Here is a 26,935-nt window from a genome sequence, read left to right on the forward strand (position 1 = left end):
CCAGTGTGCCTTCTGTCTAGTGTAGGTTATAAACTGTAATCCACAATTAGGATTTTGTCACAGGTATCCATATAATTTATCAGTCTACAACCAGCAATATCTGAATATTTTTAATATCTAAAATACATTAAAAAGGGTTTTCTTCCTTTTGTCTTTGCCAAAATGTTAAGGTCTTCAGTCCAATTGGTCTGTTATTTTTACAACTATGTCACTGCATAACACTATTATAGAAGAACTAAGTTTCTGTTTATTCCTGCTGTCATTCTCCATGTTCAGGGGCTTGAAAATACATAAGATCCTCTCATTTACGGGAGGTTCAACAAAACAGAATTTGTTAAACCTCTGAGTACACAGTATTTATCTTTCTATCGTTTTTTAGCATTTCCAAGTTAAGAAGCTAAGAAATCATCTTCTTTTTCAAGAAAATATATACCTATTGCACTCTATCATCACAAAGGTACTTAACATTTCTGGGGCACCTGGGTGGCCCACTCAGTCCATTAAGCCTCTGACTCCTGGTCTAGGCTCAGGTCACGATCTCAAGGTTTGTGAGATCAAGCCCCATGCTGTGCTGACAGTGTCTGGACCCTATTGGTATTCTCTTTCTCCCTCTCTCTCTGCCCCTCCTCTATGCTCATTCTCTCTCTCTCAAAATAAACAAATAAACAGTAAAAAAAGATACTGAACATTTCTGTCATACAAGAAAGGATTAAATGCATGTACCAGGTGTGAAAAGACTTAGCTCTTAGACTCTAGATCCTTCTCTGTTCAGTTAGAAATGTTTTGAGGATATCAAATATTATAAAATATGCATTAGTATTTTCTATTAACATTGTTTTAGTCATTCTTGGAAAATACCAAAAAATAGCTATTTTCTAAGCAGTATTTTTATTAAGACCTTCACACTTAGAGCTTAATCTATTGACGACAAAAACAAGAACACAGAGGAACAAAGACTAGGGTGAAATCTCGTCTAGCCTCATGCCTCCATGTAGAGGAACTTCCACTGGAACAGCAGTTCTCAAAGGACATGTTTTTGGCCTTGGAGTGTGAGAAGAAAATTCTTCATTGAGCTGGACCTCTATGTTACACAATACTTACCATTCCTAAACTTCAGGGTCCCAAAAGCCATAAGCTTTTAAAGACACAGTAATAATTTAAAAACACCTCCACTTATTTCAAAAGACCCAAAGGGATCATCTAGGGTGGAAAATCAGAGCACTAGGTTAACAGTCCTGGCCTCAGATCCTACTCCTATCCACAGCTTCCCAACGTGAGTTATCTGATTGGTGACTGGCGGCTGAAATCCACTGGTCCATATTACTCCAATGGGTAGATATTAGCTATTAGAAACCTGTCAATACTAGAGTTTTTCCTTCTTTTACTTCATTGCTAATTCTGGGTAAATGTATCTTTTCTGCAAACTGAAATGATCTCTCACTGAAGAAAAGAGGTAAGAAAAGACGAGGCAGGAGGTAGGAGGTAGGAGGAGGCAGAAAGTACTAGTACTCATTTCGGGTCTCCCATCCAAAGCACTACGCCAAATCAGCTCTTTAGTAAGGAAGGTGATATTGCAAACTCCCTCTGTCTGTTTACACACCCAAGAAAGTGAGGGAAAATAAAGCGATTATTTATTGAGCCCCTAAAAACTGTAATTCCAGTAGAATGCTTTCTCTAATCCATTTATCTTTATATCGGTTTCTCTACCAGAAATGGAGTTGAGAAAGGGATAGCCAAATACTAAATAGATAAAATAAAGTTATAAATGATAAGGAAAATGGCATGTGCTCCTATATACTCTTACGTTTATTAAAAAAGCAATACATATTTTCTCTTTTCAGTGTTTTCCCTTTCTGATGATAATGTCTACCACATATGCCCACTTTCATTGATAAACCTAAAAAAACTTTAGGAAAATTTAGGCTATTTATAGCCTTTATTTTCACACAGAAATCACGAAAAAAGCCATAGTGGAACCAATCACAATACTTTTTAGCCATGGGAAATTAAAATAGTATGAAAGATGATTCAAATTGAAGAAAAGAGTTCTAGGAATCAGGTAATGGTATTCAAGTGGCATAAAGATAATCAGCTTTTCTCTGTCCAAAATGGACTGTGATAGAAGAGAAAGTTTATGTTTTTAATGTTTATCTCAAAAATGCAATTTAACATTTTCGCAAAATATTTGACAATGATTTCTTTTTTCACTTGCTTAAATATAAGAATATCCTTTAAGAGAATAATCAAAAGGCATTTGAAAAAAATTACAGTTTACATGGTTTTGAAAGACAGCAACAATTTATTGAGCACTGGTAGTTCCTGTTTATTAAATGGTTAAAAAAAAAAAAGATTGGCTTAAGATGCTGAACTAAAATTAAGCTATGGTAAAAAGCAATGTGGAAGAAAGAACAAAGACCGAATTCTGTTCCCAGCTATGCTCTCAGTCACTCTTTGGTATGAAGCAAGGGGGAGAATAATTTCCTTATCCCTCAAGAAGTTGACCCAAAACAGGGTCTTAATCCAGGGTCCAATTACACTTCAAACAGTGTCTTTCTCTAAGGGGAGACTCAATAGCTTTCTTTAGCTTCTCAAAGCAGTACATGATATCAAGAAGGTCATTCATCCTTAGATTAGAAGGTAATCTTTCCGAATCCTTTCAGGCTATGTATATGCTTTGAAAAACCAAGTGATGTCAAGGGGGAGAAAAAGTGTCATGCAAGATATTTAAGGCACCACTTAACGAGAAGTATTCGCAGAATCAACAACAAATAAATGAGTTGCTTCATTTCTAAATAACCCGATGATAAGAGAAGTCCCAAGGGAGGTTTGAAACTACTTTAAGCTAAATGATCATACTTCTATGTGTTTACAAATTCAGATCATATAGACAAAAAGATAAAGTGGAATCAATAACACTTCACATCTGTGTAAATTATTAATAATACTTTCATAATCAATTATTCCTCCTTAATTTTTAGGAACAAAGGGCAAAGTATAGATGAGAAAACAGTTATGAATATGAAGGTTATTGGCCAAGGACAAACATTCCCTAACCCTGACAGTTTTCTGACTTACAGGCCAAGGTTCTCCTCAGTGTTCTAAGAAGTACAAGCTTCCTTCTTGTAGATTTATACAGTAAACCTAGCAGAAGGAAGTAAAAGTAGACTTTAGCTCCTTATGTGTTTTCTCTCTGGAATGTTTGTTCTGCTCAATCATTTGGGGCCAAATGATAGGAGCAAAGAGATCTGAAATGGTTATCTGTGGTTACCATCTTACAGTTAATCATTAAATGTGGGCCAATCAAGCCGAGGGGCTTGATCCAATTAGTATCTATCACCCACTTTCCACAGTAGGAACTGGAAAGGGAAATCATGTATTGGAGCTTGTCCAAAAATGAACTGCCTCAACTTCTTGAGCTGCTCATTGTGCTCAAACGTTACAACAGAGAGAAAAATAATTCCAGGTAGAAGAAATTAGAGATCCTATCCCCCTTTTCTTAGCCATCCACATGGATACCAACACCCTGTGGGTCCAGGGATTCACCAAGCACCAAGCAAAGATCCTTTCCTCCCATCCCACCCTAGTCCCTCCCACCACCCCGTGGAAATAACGCCACCCCAACGCTGCCTGAAGCTCTTTTCTGCAAATGTTTTGGTCTGCAGATATTTATTAATAAGGGGAAGGCTGGTAAAAGTACGGAGTGGAGTAATACCAGAGAAAAGCCAGAACAAGAACTACGAGACCCCGAGTGCTGGACTGTAAAAATAACAGGACACGAATTAACTGACAGCACATGAGAGCCAATCCCCAACCGAGAAAGAGGCCTCGGGAGGTGGGTGGAGCTAAAATTTCCTGGGCCCTGCGCCAGCGCCAGACACGCTGGCAGGGCGGGAACCGCTCGTTCCTTAGCAACAGAGGCGGCCACGCCCACCCACCGCCCCAACTCCGTGCTCGCCGTCCCCACCCCCACCTCGAGCGCCCTGCACGCCGGAAGGGGTCCTTAAGTGATTACCGTACCTACTGGGTTTCCCTAGCTTCGGGTTCCCGGTCTTCCAGAGCCTCCCTACGCCCAGCCAGCCCAAGCGCCGCTCTCAGGGAGGAACGACCATCTCCTAAACGCTCTGGGGACTCGCTAAGGACGTGCGCCCGCTTTCAGTCCCGGACCCCGAGCCTCCCTGGCAGGGCCGCCCCAGCCCCCTCGCCCTCGCCGGACACACACACCTTAGCTCAGCCAAGGCAAGGGCCGACAAACTTCGTGTCCTGCTGGAAATGTTGCTGTCCACGGTCCTGTCACTCAGAGGCAGGGGCGGGACGAGTAGGCTGCACACCCCCTACTCCCAAGGGGCTGTACGGAAAGAGGCGGGGCTTGGCGGAGAGGGACAGGACCCGTCCCCAGCCTGCGCTCCGATTGGTCAATCTCTCTCCCTCCTCTGCGCGGGTCCTGGTCGCCGAGGCGTCGGCCCCTCGGCCTTTCCTTCGTTTTGACGCGAGTCCCAAGCTCTAATACCTGACTCACAAAATGACCATAGAAATTAAAAACAAGGACTATGACTTGTTTTATAACTATGAAAGACAAAATTATGTTCTTTCCATTACTGAACCCTTCCCAGCTAAACACGCACACACACTCCCATCCCCAGTCTCCGGGGAGCATCCCATGGGGGAAGCGTGGACTGTCTCTGAAAACAACATTGTTTGCAGATTCAAGCTTTTCACAGGAGATGAATCAGTTTAGGAAAGGTGATTCCTGAAACATGACCAACAACAAAGCTTTGCAGGTATGTCCAGGTACTCAGTTTTCACGTCTACCAAATGGGAATGAAATACGAAGTTATTATTTGGAAAGCACTCGACAATTGAATGATTTATACCTTTTAATCCTGTAATTCTCTCAACACCCAATGTTATTATCCAAGGCCTGTGAACAATGAAAAAGGCTCAGATAGGTTACATTTGTTCAGTCATTCAACAAATGAAGAAGTGCCTGCAGTCATTACTTTTTACATTGTGGTACGTTGAATTTAAAATTCTTTCAAAAACCTGTGCGATTTTCAATTTAAGTTTTCTCTTGCTTTAGTGTAAGTCATTTTCCTCTAGGCTAGCCTATCATAGCTAAAAAAAAAAAAAAAAAAAAAAAAAAAACCTTGAGAAAGTAAATAGCGTACAGAAAACAGAAGGACTGAGACAAGTATAAATAGACTAACTAGAAGGTCTCGGAAATCTCCTAGGATATCAGGGCCAGAAATTGAATCCAAAATGTAATTTTCTTTTCTTTTCTCCTAAATCATTTGCTGGTCTCCAGTTCCTCTCCCGAAATAAAGGTAGAGTTAAATGAGATTATCTTAATACTCTTAACCAGATTTGTATGTGTGTGGCTTTAAAATAGTGTAACCCTTTTTCCTTCTGTATTAAACCAATACCCAGAAGTGTTTATCTTGTCAATACAGTAGTTATAATAAAGGAAAAACAATACTTCTGGACAAGTACTTTGAAATTCAATTAAAATGTCCACTATGATAAAATTGTTGGAATGAAAGAAACATTCCAATTGCAAATGATTTTATTCTTGTGTCCTGCTGAATTTTCAAATTCTTCTGAAACCTCACTATGAATACTTCTCTACAAAATTTCTTGATTTCTATGACTCATGATCACCATTATGTTTCTTTAATCTTTTAAAAATATTTAGTTTTAGATTAAAAAGAAAGAGCTATGATTGTATATTAATAAGTATGTTACATAAATAAATACTGTAAGATTTAAATAAAAGTGGTGAATTATTTATTTGAATTATTTTTCAATTGCATATTCAAATAAGTACAGCAAATGCATTTGTTTGACTATTCTCACATATATAAGAGATTATACATTTAAATAAATGTATTGTATGCATGTAAATGTGTAATCATTGAAATAAACACAGCTGTATATTGCCCATATGTATAGCTCCAGATGTTTGAAACATACATTCAAATTTCTGGAACTCTACACCTTGGTATCTAGTTAAACATCCAGTAGAAAATACTGTGCCACATATACATAGGAATACATTTCAAAACTCTATCTGCAGTGAGGAAATAAGGTTAGAACAATGAATAATGAGTCTCTATCACCGAATTTCTATCTGGAACATATTCTTACAAGATAGCTTATCCTGGCAAGTTGTTCTGCAAGCATATTCTATAAAATGAATACTAGCCAACTTACCCTGTATGAATATGACTATTGCAAAGTAGTCTTGCAAGTGTCTATCCAAATACTTAACCTCCAACAAATAATGTTTCCAATTAACTTCACTTTTGGAGTAGGAGAGTCTCATGTTATCCATGCCTCAATTATTTACTTTTTAACTCACATTTCTGCTCTAATACTTGGAACATATATAATTTGAAACTCCACTGTAGGCAGTAGTGAACATTAGAAGAAATTAGGAAGTACAAACTAACCAGATATGAAATAAAGAATGTCTTAGGGACATTGAACAAGAAGTAAATGGCTTAATGTAAAATTAAAACATCCAGATGTATGTTATGCACATGCTTATTTCTTTACCATGTAATGACACACATGCTATATTTAAATTTGTAGTAAGTTGAAATATAAATTAGAATCCAATAATTATATGTGCTAACATCTTTGGTCTAGATGATTATGTATGTAGCTTGAAATTTGGGAGAATCCATTTGTAGAGATCATTTGTAGAAATTATGATTCTGTCAAAACATATGAAATTCATTGAATATATTAAAATAAAATATTAAAATGTCAAATTATTAAAACTTACTTAGTACTTATTTACCTTAAATTTTAAAGGTTGAAATATCCAAATTAACTCTCTCAGTAGCTGCAGTTGGTTGGTTAATAGGTCAAACATGCATATTACCATTTCTGTTTAGTCATCCTAGAACATTAGGGAGGCATTTAGGGTGAATTTTTTTAAAACATATATAGAAATGATTTTTCATGTGAGTTCATTTAAGAAATCCCTGTGTGTGACCTCCAGTCTATGTTTGAAAATCTTGGTTTTAGCCCATAGAAATATATTGAAACCACTTAATAAAACCTAGAAAATGGATATGCTTTTTCTGAAGAAAAACTTTGTTTACAAAACTCAGAAAATTGATAAACCATAAAGTATTTTTACTAATTTGTGCAATATTTGAAATTATAGTTACATAGCAGCACATTTTTAGAATGAACTTTTCCTTAAAGCTAACTGACATACATTATTAAATACATATCTCAATGTTTGCTTTTTGAGTAATGAAATGCAAGATTGTCACTGAAATCTGGAATAAAATTATTTATCTCAAAAATGTTCTTCAGATGATATAGGAAATATATATAGAAATATATCTATAGAAATATATCTCTATATATAAATATATGGAAAATTATTTCATGTGATGGATCACATATTACAAATATTTTGAGGATATAATTTCAAATGTATAGCTGTCAGCTATTTACCTGGCAAAAGACATATAGGTGAAAGGTATATATCTTGTAGCCAGTTGAAAACGTTCACATTTACTTTTTTTTTTCAGGTCATTGGAAGTTTAATCCAATATGACAATGACTAAATGTTCTGAAATCAGGATGCAATTTACAGATAATTCACTGATAGCATTTTCCCCCTTCTTAGGGGTACCCCTAATAATAATGGCTTTTCCAGTAGATAGCCCCTTTATATTCAAGTGGTGACTCATTAATCAAAACGGCTTTGATTTTGTGCCCCTTACCTCTCAAAACAAGGCCTCTGAATCCCTCACATCAGGAGAAAAGAGCAACTGCCGATTTTCGATTTTCGTAGTTTCCACTGCAGCAGGGCAGAATTGAGGCACAGCATCTGGATGTATTTTTGTCATTTATTATTGCTAAGGCTCATCAATGTTATATTCATTTAGCATCACACTGAGAAAAGCCATCGTCCTATGTTCCCCCCGTGTATCTTAACCCCCAGTTTCTCCAACTCAGGTATTTCAGAGCCTACTTACCGATGCGTCACTTGTTCATTTATAATCATTCATCACTTTTTAGTGTTCTTTATATATAATTTGCCTATTTATTATGTGCATTACTTATCTTTCTCTACCTCAAGAGTGTAAGTTGCTTGAGGGGTAGAGATCCCATCAGTTTTATTAACTGATGTACCCCAAGTGCTGAGATCAGTACCCGGCACCTAATGGGCACTCAAGAAAATTTTGATTAAATTTAGTGTTCTGTATAGTTGTGATTGATTTAATTCTTTATAATATTCTAGTGCATGGATATGTCACAACTCATATATCTATTCTTCTACTCCAGGGCTTTGGAGCTATTTCCGGGTTTGTTCTATGATAAACAGGGCAGTTGTTAGCATTGCTACTGCAGATTTACAAGAGTTTCTCTTTGATTTGTAACTAGGAGTAGAATCACAATTTGTAGAGCGTGTGCACATTGTAAATGAAAGTATAATACCAGGGGTGCCTGGGTGGCTCAGTTCGTCGAGTGTCTGAGTTTTGATTTCGGCTCAGGAATGATCCCAGGGTCATGGGATCAAGCCCTGTGTAGGATTCTGTGCTGAACATAGAACGTGCATAAGATTCTCTCTCTCTCCCTCTGCCCTCACCCCAACTCGTGTGTGCTCTCTTTATATATATATATATAAAAATAAGAAAGTATAATACCAAATTTTTCCCAAGGTGTTATACTATTTTTCCCTCCTAACAGAAAATGTGTTTGTAAGATTCAAATGTATTGATCTTTTCAGAAAACCAAATTTTGGCTTTGTTAACTTTGTCATATTTGTTTTCTATTTCATTGATTTCTGCTTTTATTATTTCCTTTTTTCTGCTTACTTAATTTTCTTATTTTTCTATATCATTAAGTAGAAAGTAAGATAATTGATTTAAATTGTTATCCTTTAAAATTATTGGCGTTTAAAACTAGAAAATTACTTCTAAGGACTGCTTTAGTGATGTCCCATAAATTTTGATGTGTTTTAATTAGGATTCTTTTGAAAATATTTAAAATTTTTCTTTCTGTGAGTTCTTTTATCATTGGGTTATTTATTTAGAATTGTCTTGTTTAGAGTCCAAGTATTTGGGAGTTTTCTAAATGTCTTTTTGTCATGGCCTTTTAATTTAACTCCATTGTTGTTCGAGAATATACACTGTAAGATTTCAAACTTCTGAAAGTTATTGAAACTTATTTTATAGCCCAGCATACAGTTTATCTGAACGATTGTTCTCAGTGTACTTGAGAAGAATGTGTATTCTGCAATTGTTGGATGTAGTGTTCTAGAATTAATAATATGTATCCTTAAATTATTGCTGAGGTTCATCAATGTTATGTACTTGTAAAATTGTGTATTTAAGAGCGATCCCCGTATGCCCTCCTTTCACACTCCCCCAGTTTTTACCTCCACTACCAACATCCCAGAGCTGGACTTCAGCTTCACATCTCACACATGTTACATTCTGCTTCCCATTCATACACCACACTTCACAAATGTCAGAACCTTATGACAGTGTAATTCCACATATCTGTCCCCACTCCATCATTTGTATTATTTGCTGTATATGTTTGTTTTAAATGCATTATAAAACTTCAATGTAAAATGTATTTGCTTTTGACCTAAATGGTTAGCTTTTTGAAAGAAAACAAAGAGAATTGTCTTTTAGATTTACTCACATAATTACCATTCCTGGCACTTTTTGTTCTTTTGTACATCTCTGACAATTTTAATTTTCTTTATATTACAGAACTAGTATTTTTTTTTTTATCCTTTCCAACTTTCAAGTTGCCTTTTACACAAAATATGAGATTATAAATGATTCTATTTTTGTGTACATATATATGTGAGTATACTTCTTTCAAATAAAAATGGATACAAATAAACACATACATACATACAATTTGACTTTTGAACTCAACAAAATATAGCTACACATTTCAATAATTTTTTGCAACATTCATCTGAAGTTACATTTACTCTCCCGTGTTATCTTCAGAAATAAGGAGATTGAGGTTAGAGAGATTAAACTTTTAACAATTACTTTAAAAAGCCATTAAAACTTATTGTGTACTTTTATTTTTTAATTATTATCCATCTTCCCTAACCCAATACTGTAAGATTCATTCCTCTTCGATAGCATATAATGCTTAGCTCACTACAACTTCCTAGATAGATCTTCAAAAATTATAATGAGTAAATAAAATAATGAATTTGAGATTTAGATATAAATATAGGTATAGATATAGATAGATACAGATGCTAGAACAAAAAATGCAGTTCAAGTGCATTTTTTCCCATCCCCTGAACCACCTCTGGCAACCACTAATCTGTCCTCTCTCTCTCTCTCTCTCTCTCTCTCTCTCTCTCCCCCTCTCTCTCTCTGTCTATATATGTGTGTGTGTGTGTGTGTGTGTGCGCGCGCATGCGTGTGCGTGTGTGTGGGGGGGGCTTATTTGGGTTTTTTTTGAGATGGGGAGTTATTTGTTTTGTTTCTTTTTAGGTTTCATATATAGGATTGATTATGTGGTTTTTGTTTTTCTCTGACTTATTTCACTAAGCATAATGCCCTTGAGTCCATCCATCTTGTCACAAATGGCAAGATTTCATTTTTTATGTCTGAGTAATATTCCATTGTATATGGTTATAGTTATAGTTATTATAGTTATAGATATAGACATAGATGGATATAAATATATAGATATAGATATAGATATGCATACACATGTACCACAATTTCCTTATCCATTCATTGATGGACATGGTTGTTTCTATATCTTGGCTATTGTAAATAATGCTGCAATGAACATACAGGTACATATCTTTTTGAGTTAATGTTTTCATTTTCTTCAGGTAAATACCCAAGAGTGGAATTGGGGGATCATATGGTAGTTCTATTTTTAAGTTTTTGAGGAACTTTTCATACTGTTTTCTGTAATGGCTCTACCAATTCACATTTAACCAAAGCACTCTTGAGAAAGAAAAACAAACCTGGAGGCCTCACCCTCCCAGAACTCAAACTATATTACACAACTCTAGTAATTAAAACAATATGGCATTGGCATAAAAACAGACACAGATCAAAGGAACAGCATAGAGATCCCAGAAATTAACCCATGCATATATGGTCAATTAATTTACAACAAAGGAGCCAAGAATATGCAGTGGGGAAAGAAGTTTCTTCAATAAATGGTGTTAAGAATTAGCACTTGTTGCGATGAGCACTGGGTGTTGTATTTAAGTGATGAACCATGGGAAACTACCCCAAAAACCAAGAGCACACTTTACATACTGTATGTTAGCCAATTTGACAATAAATTATATTTTTAAAAAAGAATTCATATTTTTTATTGGTCTAGGTGCATTGGTAATATTTTCTCTCAGATTTTATTTGTCTGAAAATGTCTGTCTCCTCTCTTCTTTTTGCAAGTTACTTAGAATTTGAAGTTGAAAGTAATTTTTCTTTGAGCTCTTTAAATAAGTCAGTCAATTGTCTTCTTGCCATCATGTTTCTTATGTGAGGTTAGCCATTATTTTTCTTACTCCTGTTTGCAATCTATCTTTTTGTTCCCATCTCCGACTGCTTTCAAGATGCTCTCTTTGGTTTTCAGTCTTGTGACTATCATGTGTCTAGGGGGTACATGTACTCCTCTTTGTATTTATCTTACTTTGATTTTGCTGAGCTTAGATATATAAGCCAAGGCTTTAAATTATTTGGGACGTTTTCAGCTATAATTTTTCAAATAACTTTTCTGGCCTATTGTAATTCTTTCATTCTTATTTTTATCTTTTATTGAAGTATAGTTGATATACAATCTTATATTAGCCTCAGGTGTATAACATAGCGATTTGACACTTATGTACATTATGCAATTCTTGCCATGTAAGTGTAATTGCCATCTCTTCGTTCTTTAATGCCATTTGCATGAATGATAATGTATCACACTGATCACTGGGGTTCTGTTAATGTTTAAGCCTTTACTCTGTTCTTCAGATTGGATGCCCACTTCTGCTGTCTTTAATCTGTCTTTAAGCTTATTCAGTACTTTTTTAATTCAGTTACTGTAGAATTTTTAGAATTCCCATTTAAATGTTTTCTGTATTTCTATTTATGTTTGTTATGGTTCTGTCTGCCGAGATTCCTTAATTCTTCACTCATTAAGGCCATATTTCCCTTTAAGGCCTTGAACATGTTTATAATAGTTGCTTTCAACATTTTACCTAGTAATTAAAACATCTAGGCCTTCCCAAGATCAGTTCTCTTCACCGCTGTTTTCTTTGCTGTTGGTCATATTTTCCTGTTTCTTTGGATATCTGGTAACTTTTTATTGTATACTAAACATTGTGGATGATACACTGTAGGGGCCCTGTAGTATGTTAAATTCCTCTGACAAGTGTTTTTTGTTTATTTGTTTGTTTTCTTTTGTCTGTTTTTTATTAGTAGCAAGTTCAGTTATATCTAACCACCTTGGATTTGTCAAGGCTTGGTTTTAGACTCTGTGAAGGTGGATTAAAGGAAATTCCGAGATGCTTCTCAAGACCCCTGTATTGGCTCTCTTCAAATTTCAAATTCTGTTTCCCCTCCTGTTCTTGTCCAGGCTTGGTTTTAAGCTCTGTATAGGTCCAGAGTAGTTCTTTCTTTAGGAAATGGTCCCTTCGCTTAAGGTGTGGTCTTTCTGCTGTCTCAGTTTTATTCCTGAAGTATTTCTGAGGTTTTTTCAGTCTACATGGGCTGGCATTTTATCTCTCAGCTCTGATAAATCTCTAATATCTTTAGTCTTCCCCTAGTCTCATAGCACTGGTCTTTGGTAAGCCTTGCGAAGTCTTTCATTGCATATACCCAGTCTATTTGTTGGCCAAGGACTTGGAGGAAACCTCCAAACAGATTTTTGGATCCTTCCTAATGTGATCTTTCTTCTCTCCAGTATCCGGCCCTACAGATTCCAGCTGTTTTGACAAACCAAACACGGAAATCTGCCTCTGCAAATCAGTGAAACTGATGTGCTTTGCTTGTGCTTCAGCTCTTTATGCTGTGATGGGGAAATTGGCTTCAGACAGAGCTGCAATGAACATGGGGCTCATGTCAAGTGTTTCCCTTCTTTAAGGAATTGTGGTCATGTGCTGACTCTTGCCCAATGCCTGAAAAATATTGCTTCGTATGTTTTGTCCAGTTGTTATGGTAGAAGGGCTGGTCTGGCACTAGCTCTTCTGTCATGGCATGAGGTAGATATCCACATTGATATTTGAATTTTGTGTCTTACAGTTCTGCTAAACTTCTTTTTAAATTATCTGCATCATTTTATCTTTTACACAATCATGTCATTTGTCAATGACTGTGTTTTCTTCTCAATATTATTATGTCTTTTTCATGCTACAATATTGAATAGAAGTGATGATGGTAGGCATCCTTATCTTTTCTGTATTCTCAAAGGGAAAGCTTTAAACATTCTTTCCTAAGTATTTGGTAGCTGTGAATTTTTTTATGATATTCTCTACTAGGTTAAGGAAGTTCCCTTTTGCATCTGTCTTCCAAAGATTTTTTTTTTAGGGGCACCTGGGTGGCTCAATTGGTTAAGTGTTGATTCGATATCAGCTCAGGTCATGATCTCACAGTCGTGACATTGAGCCCCCCATCAGGCTCTGTGCTGAGTGTGGAGCCTGCTTGAGATTTTCTCCCTCCCTCTCTCTCTACACTCCCCCCCCACCCTGGCTCACACTCTCTCTCTCTCAAAATAAACATTTTTAAAAAAACAAATTTTTTAAAAATCATAAGTGGATATTGGCTTTATCAAATGTATTTCTGCATATTTAGAAATGATCATAATGATTTTCAACTTTCCCTATTGGTATAATGAATTAGAAACTTTTCAGTGTTGAAATTAACCCCAGAGGCTTTCTCACCATCCTACCAAGTGCAGCGGAAGCCCTGGCTATTGGCCCAGGTAAACATCTGGCCATACACAGGGCTTCAGTCATTGGGAACCAGAAACTTTCTTCATCCTTTGGCATCATGCCACATGATATGACCCCAGCCAGCAGGGTGACAACACTATCTTCTGTACCTAGGCCAAAGAGACAGGGAAGTGAACTAAGAGAATGGATAAGGACAATCCCACCAAGTGTAGCCAAGCAGTGCTGAACCCTTTGCAAAAGCCAATACTTCCATCTATTTTTTACTGAGCTCCAGAATGTATCACTCAAGACCAGCATGAGAAATGTGTAGGCCCACAGGACCCCAAGCTCAGAAGGGTCCTGTGTCTGGTTAATGCTCTGCTGTTGACATCATGAAATTGTTAACAATTTTATCTTTGAACTTGTCTTTTGTAAAGGATGTATAATTGGATAATGGAGGATGTGCATGAGCAGAGGAGATACACACAATATGCATGTTCGCCACCATTCCTTGAAGTCCCACTTGCATGTGGAGTTCAGGATGCCCTATGAGCACGGACTTCTGATGAACCTATGATGTGTGGAAGTTGAGCATAACTCAAAATACAAGGTAAGTGTGTTATGGAAGTTGCTGGCAATACTAGTAGAGCATTGGTAGAATATACACATTTAAAGAACTGAAGTAAGAACAGTTGAGTTAGTTTTGTGCCTTGTTACTACTGTTTTAGCAAGAACAAAATGCATATGCATGCTTGAGCTACGACATATGAATTGTATAATTTAAGTATTTCTGCATATCAGTAACTGACCCAGGATATGTGGTCATATAACACGTAGTGCCCCAGGTGGCCTGCTGTCATGCTTTCTTCAATTTCTGCTGGTAGGAAATTATATTATTTTACATATAGTAAAAGAAACTTAAAACAATATATTTCCATTTCTCAGGCCTTTTTTTATTGTCATGCACTTTATTTCCACATATGTTATGATCTTGACACTATGTTATTAATTTTCTTTTAACAATTTTCCTTTAGAAATGTTTTTAAAATATAAAAAAGCTTTTTTTATTTACCTACATATTTATAATTTATAGTGTTGTTTGCTCCTTTATGTAGATGCATGTTTCCATTGAGTATTATTTTTTTTCTGCTTTAAGAACTTCCTTGAACATTTCTTGGGGCGCCTGGGTGGCGCAGTCGGTTAAGCGTCCGACTTCAGCCAGGTCACAATCTCGCGGTCCGGGAGTTTGAGCCCCGCGTCGGGCTCTGGGCTGATGGCTCAGAGCCTGGAGCCTGTTTCCCATTCTGTGTCTCCCTCTCTCTCTGCCCCTCCCCCGTTCATGCTCTGTCTCTCTCTGTCCCAAAAATAAATAAACGTTGAAAAAAAATCATTTAAAAAAAATAAAAAAATAAAAAAAAAGAACTTCCTTGAACATTTCTTATGATGTCTGTAGTGATAAATTCTTTGTATGACTGAATAAGCCTTTATTTTTATCTTCATTTGTTAAGATATTATTTCTGGGTATAGAAGTCCAGGTTGGCAGTTTTTATTTTAGTATTTCAAAGATATCATCCCACTTTCTTCTGCCTTTCATTATTTCCATTAAGTCTGCTATCAGTTATCATTTTATATTTGTTCTTCTATAAGTAATGATCTTTTATTGCTAGCTGCTTTTAAGATTTTCTCTTTATCAGTACCTTTAGGCAATTTGATTATATGTTATGATGTAGATTTCTTCATGTTTCTTGTGTTTTGGTTTTGTTTTTTTTTTTTAGTTTCTTGGATCTATGTGTTTATGATTTTTGTTAAATTTGGAAACATTTCAGTCATTATTGTTTCAAATATTTTTTCTATCCTCTCACTCTTCCTCCAAGGACTCCAAACACATGCACATTAGGTTATTTGACCTGTTCATATTTTTTTATATTTTTCTCTCTGTATAGACTTTTGATAGTTTCTATTGCTCCATTGCATTATATTCAAGTTAATTTATAGTTTTTGCTGTTAACCCCATCCAATGTATTTTTCATATCAGAAATTTCTTTTTTTTAAGTTCATTTATTTATTTTGAGGGGGGAAGGGCAGAGAGATAGGGAAAGAGAGAATCCCAAGCAGGCTCCACACTGAGCATGGAGGCTGATGCGGGGCTCAATTTCACAACCATGAGATCATGAACTGAGCTATAATCAAGAGTTGGACGTTCAACCCTCTGAACCACCCAGGCACCCCTCAGAATTTTTTTCTATACCTAGAAGTTCAATTTGGTATTTTTGTCTGTATCATTCATTCCTTTCCCTAACATGTTCCTCCTTCTGGCGGCCTTCTTTAACATTTAGGAGATAAATGTAATAACTGGTTTATCATTCTAATCTAATTATATCATTTGTGTCACTTCTGGGTCTATTACTATTGACTGATTTTTTTTTTCATCCTGTGAGTTGTATTTCCTTATTTCTTTGACCACCTGGCAAATTTTTTTATTGAATGCCCAACATTTTGAACTTTACCTTGTTGGATGCTAGAAATTTTTGTGTTCCTAAAATATTCTTGAGTGCAGTTGTTACTGGAACGCAGTTGTTACTTGGAAACAATTTAATCCCTTTCCGGCTTTACTTTTAAGCTTTGTTAGGCAGGACTACAGCCTGTAGTCTATTAATCTTTCCCCACTACTGACCCAAAACACTGTGTTTATTCTAACCAATGCCCTTTGAATTATGATGTATTTCCACTTTGGCTGGTAGAACATAAACTAAAGATGACCCTGTGTTAGCCCCATAGATTGTTCCATCTGCTTCTTCCAAGTAGTTCTTTCTCAAACCCAGGTTGTTTCCTCACACACACTCACTGATCAGCACTCAGCTGAAATTTGAAAAGATAACTTTTATGTCTATGCAGAACCCTCACTCTGCAGTATTCTCTGGTCTGGCATCCCTTCTTATGAACTGTAGCTGTTTTGGCCTCACCAGATACTCAACTCCATCATCTTGATTGGGAGGTACAAGCCTTCTCCACTTAGGTCTCCTTTCCCTGCACTGTGGCCTAGGAACTGTCCAAACTGTAAGCTGAGGCATTCAGAGCCCTGACCTCAAAATTTTCTTCCCCAAGAGTCAATGTCCTGTGCTGCCTAATATACAATGTTTGAAACCATGCTTTGATAGATGTTGCATTTTTGTTTCAGATGAAAGTTAGCTCTGATCTGTATTGCTTAATTATAATTGGGAACAGAAGTTCCAACTGCTCAATTTTATTTGAAAATTAATTATTAATTATTTGAAAATTAAAATTAAAAAATGGTTGTAGGAGAAAGGTGCAGTCTTTCAAAGAGGATTTGTATCACCACTGTAGGCACATTAAGTAAGAATGTAAAATCACTTAAATCTTTCCTGAAGCATAAGGACCTCAACTTTTGACTGTACATCCATGTAAGTCTAGCTTGAGAATACAACCTCTCAGGGATTTTTTTTTTCCTTTATCTGCTCAGAAACAGGGCAAAAATAGTTCTTTGACAATAGAGGCATGAGTATATTTAACTTTGCTTCCTTTTTACACTGAGGTTCTCAACTCAACGTTTGAGAGTTTCCTATCATATTTCCCACCTTGGGTGAGCCCTGACTCCTAAAGTCTGTGAGAACCACTGAAGTTTCCAGCTTTGACATACAGTTTCAGGACAAAAAAAGTTTCAGTAATCTTGCTACTTGCTGAAATACAGCTGTTCCCATCAACTGTTACTGCTTAACACACCACCGCTAATCCAGGGGTACGAAACAACAATAATTTTATTAGAATCAAAAATCCTGTGGGTCAGGAACTTGGACTGGACTCAACAGGAAGTGCTTGTCTGTTCCAGAATGTCTGGGGTCTCGTCTGGGAAGTCTGAGCTGCTAAGGAAGGACACAGATGGCTGGTAGGTGGCATGTTCTCTAAGCTCTTCGACACAAATGTCTGGTACCTGGGTCAGTATGTATTGCAAGCCACATTGCACTTAGCTGGGGCTGTTGGCAGGAGGACCTATATGTAGCATCTCTGTGAGATTTGGGATTCTCACAACATATTGAGGTCACATTGCAGATCTGTGGCATGGAAGAAATTATACTCACCTTTGGAAAATGTGACTTGCCATACCTTCTCTTATATTTGTGGTTGAAAAATGCTTTAATCTTACTAACTTTTGGGGATATATATATATATATATATATATATATATATGCATCTTTAATTGTTTTTACATGTTTTCGGCATTAAGAATTAAACATGAAGAATTCCAGAGACCAATCTGGATATTTAGGTTCAATCATGTCACTAGGCATAGAGCTCTCAACTTTTATATAAATTTTAGAATCCATTTTTCAAGTGAAAATTTTCCATGAAAATCTTACTGGTATTTTTGTGGATATATCACTGATATTACTGATTTTTAAATGCCTTTTTAATATTGTGTTCTCATTCTTGAACATACATATTACTAGTCTTTGTTACAGCTTGTTAACTAAAATTTTATAATTTTCTTTGTTCAGGTCATACACATTTTTCTTGAGGTTTGTTTTTTGGGATATCATAGTTTGTGTGGTTTTATGAGTGGTATTTACTATATGCTGCTATATTTTCTAATTTGCTTACTACTGGTTTGTGGGAAAGCCATTGATTTTTGTATATTGGTCTTATATCAAGCTATTCCACTTGGTTTAATTTCATAGCTGTTGCCAATTGTGCTTGCTGATTATCTTGGAATTGGGGATCATGTGCAAATAATAATAGACTACCTTGGAATTTGGCATCCCGTATGAATGACAGTTATTTCTTCCTTTAATGTATATACCACTTTATTTTCACTATTTCAATAGCTAGGGCCTCTAACATAATGTTGAATAGTAGCAACAATAGAGAGAATCTTCATCTTGGTATCAACTGTAATTTGAAATATTTTTAATGTTTCCCCATTGTGAGATGATGTTCACTTAAATATCTGGCACTTTGTTAAGTTAAAGGTGTTCTATTCTAGACCTGTTTTGTTAAATACTTTTATTATAAATGAATATTCGTTTCTATTAAATGTCTATCATTACCCATTGAAATAAACAAACAACATTTTACTGTTATTACAGTAATAGATTTCTAATTTGGGAATATACTTTATCCTATAAAAAACACTACCTAGTCATGCCTTTTTCAAAAATGCTCCTTAACTTGACTTGTTAATATTTTATATGGTTTTTTAAATCCATTTTATAAGTATAAATGGCACATTGTAGGGTGTGTGTGTGTGTGTGTGTGTGTGTGTGTGTGTGTGTGTATGTGTGTGGTGTTTGCTATCATTGCTCAGTTTAGTTAACTATTGAATACACTAAGTTACTTCTTTCTTCTATTGCATGCAGTCTGCTTTGGATCATTTCAAAGTTCAGATGAGGCTTCACTTTATTTTCTTTGATCTAGAAATCTTTGCAGAAGATGAGAAATTGTTTATTTTGGAAGTCTTGCCAGAACTCACTATCTGGGCAAAAATTATTAGACTTGCTATTGCTTCCATCTCGTCTAGGGTTTAAGGTTTAATTCAATTGTTCTCATTTCTCTTGAACACACTTGGGAATTCATATATTCCTGAAGCATATACATTTTTTGTAGGCTTAAAAATTTATGGCATAAAATTTTGTACATTCTCTTATAATATTGTAAACTTTATTTAGTAACTTTGTCAACTTGAGTTCCCAATGTATTTATCCTTTTTTTTTCATGGCCATATTTTTCCGTAATTTTTTACATTTATTTCTCCAAAAATCTTACTTTTGATTTCTGTTGATCAACTTTAGAAATCTTTTATATGTTTGTTTTTTATTTGTTATTTTGTTAACTTTTTTTTTAATTTTACTGACTTCTGGTTTTAAAGTCTATGTTATTTTTGTTCTATATGTTTATTTATTTTTAGTTTTTATTGTTTTCTAATAATGCATTTAGGTTTATAAATCTTCCTCTGATTTCTGTCATAGACACAAAGTATACATTTTGATAAATAGTGCTTTTATCCTTTGAAAATGGTTTAAGGTTTTTTTTTCCTAACAAAGAATTATTTAGAAGAATTTTTTTAATTGGTAGGTTTGTAAATTTGGAGGGAGCTTGAAGAGAGCTATTTTATGTGTTAATTTCTTATTATCTTGCAGCGTCAATGAATATGGATATATTCATCTATGGTATCAGTTTCTGGTAGCTTTTTTGAGATTTATTTTGTGGTTTAGTACATAGTCAGTTGTTTTCTTCTGGTGTCCTATTTGTGTTTAAATCCTCCATTGAATACAGACTTCTATAAAATTCTATGTATATCTATTGGATCGAGTTTGATAATTATGTTATACAAATATTTTATATCTTTACTTATTTTTATATCATCAATTCAACAAATCAAAAGTTTCTAAAGGTAGGTATCAAAGTTTCTGACCATGACTGTGGATTTATTAAATTTTTGTATATTTATCAGTTTCACTTTAGTATTTCTCAACTATGCTTACTGGTACATAAAGAAACTGTACTGCTACAATTCCTATATTTCCTTAGTATGCAATATCCCTCCCCCTCTTTAATTCTGCTTACCTTAAATTCTATTTGGTCTTTTGTTAATACTGCTATTTATATGGGAATGCAAGCTTCTGCAGCCACTCTGGAAAACAATATGGACGTTCCTCAAAAACTAAAACTAGAACTATCCTACGACCCAGCAATTGCACTATTAGACATTTATCCAAGGGATATAGGTGTGCTGTTTTGAAGGGACACATGCACCCCTATGTTTATAGCAGCACTATCAACAATAGCCAAAGTATGGAAAGAGCCCAAATGTCCATTGACAGATTAATGGATAAAGAAGATGTGGCATATACATATACAATGGAGTCTTAACTCGGCAATCAAAAAGAATGAAATCTTGCCATTTGCAACTACGTGGATGGAACTGGAGGGTATTATGCTAAGTGAAATTAGTCAGTCAGAGAAAGACAAATATCATATGACTTCATTCATATGAAGACTTTAAGAGACAAAACAGATGAACATAAGGAAAGGGAAACAAAAGTAATATAAAAACAGAGAGGGGGAAAAAGCGTAAGAGACTCATAAATATGGAGAACAAACTGAGGGTTACTGGAGAGGTTGTGGGAGGGAAGATGGGCTAAATGGGTAAGAGGCACTAAGGAATCTACTCCTGAAATCATTGTTGCACTATATGCTAACTAATTTGGATGTAAATTAAAAAAAATAAAATTAAGTATTATGTTGAAAAAGATAGATAGATAAATAAATAAATAAATAAATAAATAAATAAATAAATATTTTCGCTAAAGTTCAAAAAAATATATATTGCTATTTATGGCCACCTGAATGACTCAGTCGGTTAAGTGTTCGACTCGGCTGAAGTCACTCAGGTCATGATCTCAGGATTCACGAGTTCGAGCCCCACATCTGAACTGTGTGCACAGAACCTGGACCCTGCTTTTGATTCTGTGTCTCCCTCTCTCTCTGCCCCTCCCTTCCTCACACTCTGTCTCTCTCTCCCAAAAGTAAATAAACGTTAATTTTTTTAATATTGCTATTTATTTTTGTCTTAACAAGCTTCTGGTTTATTTGTTTTTCATTTCTTCTCTTATTTCCTGACAAAATGTGTCCTTTTGCTTCAGATGAGCTTTCTTACTTCTACTAAATGCAGTCTGCTTTGGATCTTTTAAATTTTCTCATAGTTTCTGGACCAAAAAGGTATATCCTTCTTGCTTTCCAATGCAACCATCGATATTTAAAGAATATTTTGGGGCACCTGGAGGCTCAGTCAGTTGAGGATCTGACTCAATTTCCATTCAGGTCATGATCCCAGGATCATGGGATTGAACCCCATGTTGGGCTTGGTGCTGAGTGTGGAGATTGCTTAAGATTCTGTCTCTCCCTCTGCCTCTCCCCTACTCATGTGCTCTTTCTCTCTAAAGTGAAAAAAAAATTAATAATAAAATTTTAAAAAGAAAAAATATTTTTACTATGAACTCCAAGAAATAGAAACAGAAGGATAGGATGCGGCATTTACCTAGTGTGCCATTTTGATCCTGGTGCATTAATAGTATTTTAGGCTCTGTAACTTATCATATCTCCAGGCATTATTTTTCCTTATAAAATAATAACTTTCATTTCATATTACAGAACATACAATAAAGTTCCATCTTCATGATATCCAGAAATAGATAAATAAGGTGTTCTATTTTTGTAAGAATCTTAGAAAAATCAATAAATGGAGACAAAATAGAAATATTTAAAATTAGCAATAAGTAGTAAAAATACATTTTTTATTTTGGAAATTTGGCTTCTCTTTGGTAAATTTTATTTGAAATCTGCTAAATTAACAATTATATCATTTGCAATATTACCTTACTTGGGTATTTTTCTATGGAAAACATAATTCTGAGATTCAATTAGACTTAAAAACAGAAAAGCTAGACAGTTGGTCCATTTTAATTTTAGCAATGTATATTTTTTGAATTTCAATGGAACATGTTTTTATATATAATGTATTTGTTGTGGAGTGTTAAGCTATAGTTGTACTCTGTAAATGCAATGAAGTGTTTTGTCAACCAGCTGAATGCATAAATACTGGACAAGAAAAATTCCTACACCAACCTGATACTCACTGAATTAACCATATGTTATTCAGTTGTGGGAAATGTCCAGAATGAGGAATAGATATGACTGACTGCTTTCAAGGCAATTTTATCATGCTGGAACCTCTACCAGAACTGATGCAAAAATCTGAGAGAAATAATTTTTCTACTTCTAAATGATTAAGTAGGTTAAGGTACAATGGTCTTTTAAGTGTTCTACATCTGATGTAGAATCAGAGGCCCCAAATATCAATGGAAGCTATTATATTCTCTTTTCCTCTCAGCCAACTATCTTCTGTTATGCTTCCTGAAGGGAGTCATATTATAAGCCCAGAAATAAGAAGTTATAATGTGATACTGAGGCTCTTCTTCCTCCTTGATGGAGGGTGGTAGTGCCTAAAGGAAGTATGAAGAGAAAGATGGATCTCGCTACACAATCCACTCTGAGGGACTTTAGGGCCTTTCAGAATTGAATTTTAATGCTAGGTCTACCCAATCTATATCCAACAGATTGGGAAAACTCCTTAATGTCACTATTCCTTAGAGTTCTCATCCGTAAAATTAGGATAGTAATACCCTGTTCACAGTGCTGCTATAAAAATTATACAAAATAATGTTTGAAAAGCTACAAGTACAGTGAAGTCCATGGTAGGAATTATATGGTTTTTAAATTTAAATTTACTCTAAATTACTTTTTTTTAAAGTTTATTTATTTATATTGAGAGAGACAGAGACAGCATGAGTTGGGGAGGGGCAAAGGGAGGGAGAGAGAGAATCCCAAGCAGCCTCCATCCTGCCAGCTCAGAGCCCGATGTGGGCTCGAACCCCCAAAGCGTCAGGGCCATGACCTGAGCGGAAACCAAGAGTTGGACACTTAACCGACTGAGCCACTCAGGCGCCCCTACCCTAAATTACTTTCAATTATAGAAGTGCTGTGCTAAAGAGAGGAGCAGCATTGTTATCTATGTGCTGGTATACTACTAGTCCCTTCAGATCAGTCTATTGGAAATAAAGCCACAGCAGACACAAAGTAGAAGCAGCCAGGGGATGAGAGAACTTCACTTCAACTCAAGTCAAAACAAAATATTCTGCAACTGTTCATATGCACAGAGTAGAGTAACTGCTGTAAGAAACAAGTGACAAATTTCAGTGGTTTAACATAGTAAAGGTTTATTTCTTGCTGACTTCACAATTGTTACAGGAAGGCAGGGAGTGAAGCCTCTGCTCCATGAAGTCACCCAGAGAATCAGACATTTTCATCTACAGTTTCCACCATTCCTAAGTCTCGAAGATCTTGGGTAAATCCATTGCATATGGCAAGCATAAGTAAAAAAATAAAAATAAAAATAAATAGAGAAATACATGGATGCATTTTTTGGGACCATGCATATAAGCAGTATGTATCATTTCCAAACTTTTCATACTACATTGGCCAGAACTTAATCACATGGTCCCCCCTACTGGAAGAGGGGAAGCTTGGAGATATACTCTGTGTGCCCAGGGTGGAAAGGAAATAGAATTTAATAAAACACATAGCAATGCTTCTGCCACAGACATTATTTGGTCAGACACTAGAATAAGGGCTAGGAGTCCACCGAATTTTTCTTCTAAATTTCCTCACCTAAGTTTTTTCATGCTCCTTTCATATGATCTTCACGTAAACATCCCGTGTTTGTTTAAACTGAAGAATAAACACAAGAATAGTTTATGATTTGGTCATCAGCTCAGCTCATCAGATCTTAGTTCAGTGCTGGATTCTTAGGCCCAGCTCTTTGTGAAGCTGAAGTGACTTAACCTCTCCAAGTTTCGTTCACCTGGAAAATGTCTATCTAAATCACAGAAATGGAAAGTTAAATTGAAATAATACATGAAAATATGTTTACAAATTAGGAAACATGAGCTATTATTTTTACTGATGAAAAGATGGCTGAAAAATTACTGTAGTAATGACATGACATTCCATTACCACTCTGCCCTGTCTTCATCAAGTCCATTAGTATCCATGTGCAAATCATGTTGTTTAAACGTCATATGTATATTTGAATTTCACATTTACTATAAAGATGGAATCTATAGTTAACATTTTCTTGTACTGAGAGGGTTCAAATGAGCTATGATGTAAAAAATAATGAAGTCATCACAAGGGATAGGATCTTACCATTACATGATGAGCCAAGGATTTGGAAGACAAAGATTCAAATGAAGTAAAGGGAGAAAAGAGTTTTTAAAGTTTTCTTTTTTAAAAGCTTATTTAATTTGAGAGAGAGAGTGTGTGTGTGCATGCGAGTTGGGAAAGGGCAGAGAGAGAGGAAGAGAGAGAGGGAGAGAGAATCCCAAGCAGGCTCCACACTGTCAATGCAGAGCCCGACACAGGACTTGAACTCCCCAACCATGAGATCATGACCTGAGCTGAAATCAAGAGTCAGACACCCAACTGACTGAGCCACCCAGGCACCCCAGAAAGAAGAGTTTTTAAAGGGTATATTGAGCAGGGGTCTGAAAAGTGGAGAATTCAAGTCGTTGTTAACATTATATTAGATATCAGAATAAGAAAGAAACCTAAGCATAGGGTCTTACTTAGGCTAATTCTTCATTAAAGAATTGAAAATAAGGGGGCACCTGGGTGGCTCAGTTGGTTAAGCTTCTGACTTGGGCTTATGTTATGATCACAGGATTCATGAGTTTGAGTCCTGTGTTGGGCTCTGTGCTGACAGCTCAGAACCTGGAGCCTGCTTCAAATTCTGAGTCTCCCTCCCTCTCTCTCTGCCCCTCCCCTGCTCATGTACTGTCTCTCTCCCTCTCAAAAATAAATAAATATTAAAAAAAATTTTTAAAGAATTGAAAAGAGGAACTTAATTCTATAGCTCCTCTTTCATTCTGCTATAGACATTAGCAAACATACTTACTTTGCAATGAATCATTACTTATTTAATATTTACAACCCTGTCCTTAATCTCCTAAATGGAAACTTAAAATCAAATGGTCTTTCATGCAAATTGGAAGGTGATATGCCAGTTCAATGAAGTCCCAAGTTGTAATTTTTAGGTAGGTTGAAAAAATGATTCTTTCTCTCTCCTCTCTTACCTTCCATTTTGCCTTTCCCCTTCCTTCCCCCTACATTTTCTTCATTATTTTTCCACAAATTTTCTTTACTAAGTATGTATTTTATGTATTCTATAAAATCTGGAAACCACACAAAGAATATTCAACTATTATGCATAATGCAGCACTTGATACCTCTAACTGAGCAAAATTTCTTGTAGAAAAAATTAGTTCTTCTGCCAATTTTCATGACAAATTCCTCTCCACCTGTCATGTGTCCAACGGTTAGTAAATTCATTGTCTTAATTTTTTCCTAGACCCAACCAGATACTACTATATATTTGCTTCATTTTAGTTTTCTTTTTTCAGAGTCAACTGACACAGTGATAGATTTTAAATGACTATTGTTCACCAAACTTGTACAAAACTATTTCTTAAACATTGGAAAACCTGGGTGGCTCCATCGGTTAAGCGTCCAACTTCGGCTCAGGTCATGATCTCACAGTTCGTGAGTTCGAGCCCCACGTCGGGCTCTGTGCTGACAGCTCAGAACCTGGAGCCAGCTTCGGATTCTGTGTCTCCCTCTCTCTCTGCTCCTCCCCTGCTCATGCTCTGTCTCTCTCCCTCCTTCAAAAATAAAAAATAAAAATAAAATTTCTTAAACACATAGCTGTTTTTCTGCTTAAATGTGAGTTGAAGTGTGCATGTGTCTGTGTGTGTAAAAAGGAGAGAAAAAGCTAATGTCTGCACAATAAATGCTCATTGTGAATGTTGCTAGTGACCATGAAATTTTCTCCATGCCTCATGACTTTTCAATAGCTTCTAGAATCCATCTCCTATTTCTTCTTCCACTTTTCTTTTTTATTTCCTAGCAACTCCTGAATGAACTCTCAGTAGATGAAATCCATGAACTTATCTACTCATAGTACAAAAACAAAACAAAACAAAACAAAACAAAAAAACCTGGGAGAAAGCTTAATTTAGAGACGTGAGAGATTTGGCTTCACTATATTTTCAGTTGCCATTTGCTGTAGGAAACCAAACGCTAACATTTAATCTTATGTATTTACTGTTTGTCCCTGTCTGACATGTCCTAAATTTTCCTCAGGCCTTGTCAGAGTCTGACAAACTTGACCAAAAACATGCTAGTTAACTGAGGAATGTATAAGTAAAATGACTTTTTGTTGTTGTTACTGTTAACGCAAATTGAACAAACGTTTCAGAATCTTTAGAAGTAAGAAAGAGAGTTTTATTCAAGCCCAAGTTAGGACAGCTGCCTGGGAAACACACTTTACACAGGGAAGAAAGTGTTTTGGACAATGAACAGTTTTTACAGGGTTATATACTTTTTCACATCTTATAAAAGCTCAAAAGATTATAGATC

The 26,935-nt window shown here is 35.7% G+C and overlaps 1 protein-coding gene and 1 long non-coding RNA gene across 5 annotated transcripts in view; one reads left to right on the plus strand and one right to left on the minus strand.

Moving 5' to 3' along the window:
* TRIQK (triple QxxK/R motif containing) overlaps positions 1-4,354 on the minus strand; it is a 342,742-nt gene extending 338,388 nt beyond the window's left edge. For all 3 annotated transcript variants that reach the window (XM_045050082.1, XM_006943299.4, XR_006592646.1), the window contains exon 1: positions 4,222-4,354. The gene's annotated coding sequence lies outside the window, so the exon portion shown is untranslated. The remainder of the gene's footprint in view (positions 1-4,221) is intronic.
* An 11-nt stretch (positions 4,355-4,365) lies between these two features.
* LOC109496098 overlaps positions 4,366-26,935 on the plus strand; it is a 74,854-nt gene continuing 52,284 nt past the window's right edge. The window contains exons 1-3 of one of the 2 annotated variants that reach the window (XR_006592648.1): positions 4,366-4,778; positions 14,326-14,498; positions 17,736-17,792. This is a non-coding gene — a long non-coding RNA (uncharacterized LOC109496098). Of the gene's footprint in view, positions 4,779-14,325; positions 14,499-17,735; positions 19,616-26,935 lie in introns of those variants that run through there. The other variant, XR_002151931.3, reaches the window with a different exon arrangement.

The sequence above is a fragment of the Felis catus genome, chromosome F2 (genome assembly GCF_018350175.1).
Source record: "Felis catus isolate Fca126 chromosome F2, F.catus_Fca126_mat1.0, whole genome shotgun sequence".
NCBI lineage: Eukaryota > Metazoa > Chordata > Mammalia > Carnivora > Felidae > Felis > Felis catus.